The sequence below is a fragment of the Octodon degus genome, unplaced genomic scaffold (assembly GCF_000260255.1).
Source record: "Octodon degus isolate 3935 unplaced genomic scaffold, OctDeg1.0 scaffold00228, whole genome shotgun sequence".
Lineage (NCBI taxonomy): Eukaryota > Metazoa > Chordata > Mammalia > Rodentia > Octodontidae > Octodon > Octodon degus.
In genome coordinates this window covers 368874-375517 of record NW_004524804.1, presented here as the reverse complement: position 1 = coordinate 375517, position 6644 = coordinate 368874, and positions in this window count along the sequence as shown.

The window sequence follows — 6644 nt, the reverse complement described above, 5'->3', positions numbered from 1 at the left end:
TGCCACAGGTTGCTTCAGATGTTCCACATGGAACTATAGGACTTAATGTTTGCCCTCATGGACTTTGGACTTGTTTTAGCCCCAATGGTTTGTATCCTCCTGTGTATACCTTTTGGAATGACAATGTTTATCTTGTGCTTTTGAATGCTGGATGTATTTAACTTTTCATTTGTACAGGGGCGCATAGTTGAAAGTTTGCCTTGGATCTTGGAGGAGACTTGGGACTTGGACTTTTCAGCAATGCTGAAATTGTTAGGATCTTGGCAACTCTGAGAGATGGACTAAAATGCCTTTTGCAGAAAGGGATGTACATGAGCCTTTGGGGGTCCAGGGGCAGAATGATATGATTTGTATCTAGTTGTCCCCCCAGAGCCTCATGTAAATCATGGGGCAGGGCCAGGGAACCAGGGCAGGGCTTGAGGGGCGGGGCCAGAGAGGCACAAACCATTACACTGACAGCATGTGCCTCCATACCCCCTCGCAGGCCTGGTGGCCTCTCTTGGAGAGAAGTGGAGGGTCATCCTGGACACGGCAGCGCCCCAGCCTCTCCTCCAGTGTCTTGAAACCTCCAGTAATTGTGAGCTAAATAAACCTTTCCTTCCCTCATTTGTGTGTCGGGTGTTTGTCCCAGCAATGAGAGAAGAGTAACTCATAGGGAAAGAAAGGAAGCAAAGTCTCCTAATAGGTGTGTTTTGATAGACTCAGATAATTAAATATCATGCAAAAGAAAAAAGCATTTATGTTATGGCATTGGGCAATATAAAGAGATACTGTTAATAACAAGAAATTTTGCAGGCCCCCTTCCTGCAGAAGAAACCCTAGGGCTTTGCATATGCTGGGCAGGCACTTCGATTATGTACAACATACATGTGTTTATTTTCTTGTATAATTACAGAAATGCTTACGACAAAAGAGAATGATAGCATTGATTTCCTTTAAACCTGGAATTTGGTGGCTGGCTGGGAATTTTTTACAGAAAATTTTACTGTCTGCTATTTTTCATCCTCTGATTACACTTTGTAAATTTGCAGCTAATCTTATAAAGCTGAATGAATATAAAGGGTATAGAACATTCATGACACACAGTATGCATGCAATAAATAGTACCACATTTGAAATTCTAATTTTATGGTAATGAAAATCAAGACATCTAGAGAATTTTTAATTAGCTGCTTAGAAATGTAAGTACTGCCAGGCATGGCGGCACACACTTATAAGTCCAGCACGTGGGAGGCTGAGGCAGGAGGGTCACCACAGCTCAAGGCCAGCCTGGGCTGCACAGTAAGCCAAGGCTAGCCTGAACTGTATGGAGAGACCCTGTCTCAAAAACAAAACAACCAAACTAAAACAAAAATACTTCTCACAGGGGCTGGTGAGATGGCTCAGTGGTCTAAAGCACCTACTTAGAACAAGCTTAGCACAGGGACTGCAGTTCAATCCCCCAGCACCACATGCCAGCCAGCCCCACCCCCTGGTGGGCTGAGCTGGCCGTGCACGCACGCGCACACACACACACACACACACACACACACTAAATAAAAAAATAAAATACTTCTCACAGATATTAAAGAAATGAAATTACTAAACATCCTTTACACTTACTTGCTTATGGTTGAAGAGTGGTTATAGTTCTGAATTTCAAGAAATTTTGGATTGAGACTAACCGGAGAATTGTTTTTCCACTTAACACATAGTCTTTTTTCCTCAGTCAACTCCCCATCTAGGTTTCCCACTCTAATCATATATCCTACTTGTAGCGGCCTATTTTATTCCCCTCATGCTTTGGTAATAACAGGCTGTCTTCTTTCTGTGGGTTTTAATTTCCTAGACATGAACGATTTTAGACATATTTATTTTCCACAATTGAAAACTCAGACCAAATGATGCCTTGCCTGTGAAACCATCAGACCTCCCAAGCGGTGTCCCACTTTGTTCTGCACTGTCCTGGCTTCGCTGCGATCACTGCCCAGACTACAAGGCTCTGGCTCCTTCGGTAAACGGTAATCCCAAAGCACCACCTCTGTCGCTCATCCTTATAACTGTGTGTAGGGCCTCGTGTGTAAGCAGGTATTCCATAAAGTCTGCCGAGTAGACACCACATTTCTTCTTGTTAGATAAGGTGTACTCTGGGCTGGGGATATAGCACAGTGGCACAGTGCCTGCCTGGCAAGCACAAGATCCTGAGTTCGATTCCCAGTACCACACACAAAAAGAGAAGATATACTCTAGGGAAACTGCTTGAGCAACATGATCACTGTGATACTTGGACATTTAGTCAAATAAAATATAAACCAAATGAACTAAGTCCTTACCCAACACACCTCAAGAATCAGTACGTGAGAATATAGTTCAGTAGCAGGATGTGTGTCCAGCGCTGCAAAAATATAAATGGAAATTGTAAGTGGAAATCGTTTCCTGTCAATCCTATTGAAAAATCCTGCGTTGGCTTTCCGCTGCTCCCAGCAGTGACTCCTGAGCCCTGCACACCTCGCACCAAGTCCTGTCAGTCAACAGCCCAGCCTGAGCCTTCCTGCTCCCATGCTTCCACTTGGGGTGGCACTGTGGAGCCCCCACGACGTGTGCACTGCACATCCTTCCTTCCTTTGGCTCAGTCCCTCCACAGAACCGGGGCTCACAGACTGGCATCAGCCCGCTAGCCTCTTGCGCAATGAGCAGGAGGAAATGTTCTCATCGCTTCCATTTTTTTATGTAAAAAGTATTTTTTGCCTCTGTTTACATCTTAGAGATATAAAACATAGGAGCCTAATCCATTTGATTATATCCTATCAAAGTCAAAATATATATAAAGATAGAATATGTCTAGCAGTAATGTCAGAGGCAGCTCATAAATCCTCTCTGCATATCATAGTAGTTTATTTATTTTTTGGTCCTAAGAATTGGACTGATGACTTCGTGCTTAGCAGGCAGGTGCTGCACCACTGAGCTGCATCCCCAGTCCTATATCATAATATATATATATATAAAAAAACTTGGGGGCTGGCGAGATGGCTCAGTGGTCTAAAGCACCTACATGGAACAAGCTTGGCTAAAGCATCAGGGACCGCGGTTCGATCCCCCAGCACCACATGCCGGCCAGCCCAGCCCCCGGGGGGGCTGAGCTGGCCACACACACACATGCGCAAACAATAAATAAATAAATGTTTAAAAAAAAAAAACTTAAAAGAAAGTTTATGTGGTACTAGAGATGGAATTTGAATCCAGGGCTTTCACGCTGAGCTGTATCCCTGCTCTTTTTATTTTCTTTCTTTCTATTTATTTTTGTGCTGGGAATCACACTTAAGACCTGTGCTTGCCAGGCAAGCGCTGTGCTGCTGAGCTAGCTCCTCAAGCCTCTTTTTTATTTTCAGTCAAGTCTCGCTGGGCTGGGTTGAGCTTGCAATCCTCCTGCCTCTACACATCTTTCCATGTAGGAAGCCTGTAAGATTCAAACCATGGGACTGTGCAGTCCGAGAAAGCTTGCCCATTGGGGAACTCTGGGTTCCATCCTCAGCACTGAAAAAAAAAAAAAGTATTGTTAGATTACATTTTTCTGTTGCAGGTTAAACAGAAACAAATTTATCTAAACAAATTTATCATTGGTTTTGTCCTATCAGATAAGGACAAATATACATTTTGCAATTGAAAACAGTTACACTTAAGCTTAGCAGTTACTTCTCTGAAAAGATGCTGGTCTTATTGCTCAGAAAACCTGCCTGTTGCTCCATATTACAAGCCCTCTCTGTCTCTAAACTGATGATCAACTTCCCTTTTTCGGTCAGGTCATATCCAGCTCCTAGAGGAAAAGTCTTGTCATATCAGGAGGATCCAGGGCATAGTATCAGACTGGGATAATCTCTGCCAGTTGTGGAGATTCTGCTGCCCCCGGTGGCACTCCCCGGCTCGGACATGGTCAATCTCAGACACTCGGCAGGCAGAGCCCAAGAATGGCTCTTGTATTCTAACCAGTATGTATCACCTCATAGTGGCGACTGAACTTTCTCTGAGCCCAAGCTGCTGGTCCGCAGCAAGGTGCTCCCTGCTTGAGCGCCTCTACCTCAATGCCAGGCTGCCTCTAAAAGCAGTCATTTCGTCTCCTTAAAAAGTTCCATGTTAGCAGCTCAGGCCTATAAGCCCAGCCCTCAAGGAGGGTCACAAGTTCAAGCCCCATCTAGGCAATTTAGCAAGTCTGCCTCACAATTAAACATTTTATTATTACTGTTACAGTTGTTGTTGGTACTGGCCACTGAGCTCAGGACCTTGAGCATACTAGGCAAATGCCCTATTGCTGAGCTCCACCCTCATTTTTTTATTTTTGTTTTTGTTTTTGAGTGTATTTGGTTGTTCCAGGGTCTCACTATGGAGCTCGGACTCATAGTGATCCTCTTGTTTTCAGCCTCCCCAGAGCTGGGATTATAGGTGTGCACCACTGCACCAGGATTCTGGTCAGCTCAGCCAGCCCTCAAAGCATGTGGTACCAGGGATCACACTGTGGTCCCAGACTGCCTAAGCTTGCCTAATCTAAGCAGGCACTTTAGTCTACTAAGCTATCTCGCAGGTCCCTCCATCCCCATTTTAAAAAGGCTGGGGACATAGATTAGTGGCAGGGTACCTCTGCATGCAATATCCCAACCCTACCCCCACCCCAACCAAAAAAAAAAAAAAAAAAAAAAAAAAAAGGAATTCCTTGTTAACCTGTCTTTGGAGTTCTCCATCTCACCAGAGCTTGAGTCTAGGAACAGCACCCTGCACTTCTTCCCCAGTCTGGGTGTCATCGCTACCTTTGCTCAAGTAGTGAAGTGGAACTGAGGGCCCACCCTGGTCTGCACCCTATGCCCATGGCTATGGCTCTAGGGGGCCTGTTATCTGCCCCACTTAGGAGGAAAAGACAAAGTCCTGCACTGAGGGTCTTGGGGCACACGTTCCCTGACCCAGGCACCACCACACCCTTCAGCTGAAGGATCATAGTTGAGAATGTGCTCGGTTGTTCTGCCCCATTCCTTGCTAGACCCAACTGTCAGCTACCAGGAAGGCAGGCTGCCAGTGGGAAGCTTTCTTTTCACTAGAGATCCATGTTTCGGTGTTTCTTGAAAGGTATGATAAAAAAAAAAAGAGAGAGAGAAAGGTATGATGCTTTTATTTGGTTTGGTTTTAGGAATATGACAGTTTATATAAAGCTGTTACCTTACTGTGCAAAACCTAGACACAGTGAGAGGAACATTTGGATTAGTCCTTCCACCCAGAAGCCTGGGTAACAGAAGAACCCATGACTCTTTCTTCCTGGATTGCAGAAGCCCCTACCCAGGAAGCACCTTTGTAGTCACTTTCACCTTGAAATATGTTGGTATTGATATAAAGGATGAACCACTTGGCAATTTTTAATAACAATGGCTTACACTTGTTGAGGGCCTACATCATGTTAGATACTAAAGCACCTCCATTTAAACATTAAAACTCTCAGAGAAGTATTTTTATACAACTCCTGTGTGAGGAGCATGAGGCGCAGAGAGGCTAAGTTGTCCTGGAAACTCATAAGCAGAGCCTATTAGCACTGAATCTGAGCTCCACAAGTCTGACTGCAGAACAGAAATGCCTGAATACCTTCTGAGTTAGTAGGAATATGAACTATGGTATCACAGGTTATGGCAGGAGAGTGACAATTTTTGCACTCATAAACTAAAGGCTGATTGTAAGCTAGAAGATCAGAAGAGACATTTTAATGTGAACTTATCATTGATTCACAACTGTACCGCCCAGACACAAGGCAGACCAGATTCTGACTCTCCTGGTCATCAAGGGACACAGCAGCTTTGCACTGAGTCATCCAAAGGCTTTAGGAAACCACAGCAAATAACCAACATGGAATCGAAGGCATAAGAAATCAACACTTTACTAAGTGTTGATTTCAGTGAACTGAAATTAGGAGCATGGAGATCCGATGCAATTAAAGACCTATGTAAATCAAATTTCTCATTAACATTACCTTACAAATTTCCCCAAACCCTTAGTATTCCATGTAACTCATCATTCATGCAAAGAATATTTACTGAGCATCTATGCGGTGCTGAGAACTGCTAGATATGCTAGGGACACAGGTGATGAAAACAGGAGATTCTCGTGTGCATGGAGTGGACCAGAGTTCTGTAGAAGTTCTCTCCCACACGTTTCCTCTGTACCTAACTCCCTCCTTTAAGCCCCGTTCGTACCTGCTCCCTCCTTACGTTTTCCCCGCCACACACACTTCTGATTCACTCTGCTCGTTTCTGATCTTCAGAAGGGTCCCTGCTATCAGGCTGCCCTGTGTGGAATGCAACTGTAACCTACGAGAGCAGTGAGGACTTCACCAGGGAGGGCTGCTGGGCAGCGTCTCCCTCCTGTCTAGGTAGCGAAAGGTAAGCACTGGGGTTGCTCTGTGTTGCTCGTGGTACCATGCACATTTGGGGTGGTGCTTGGCGTTTAGTAACCCCACAAGAGAAGGGGTCATAAAAGAATAAAGATGAGTTTTGTGTACAAGGAACGACTCCTCACAATGAATGTATGGCAAACATGTGCTAGCAAAAATTGAAATTTGAAACAATCAAAAGTTTCTAGGTGTCGGGGCTGGAGAGATGGCTCAGTGGTCTAAAGCACCTACTTAGAACAAGCTT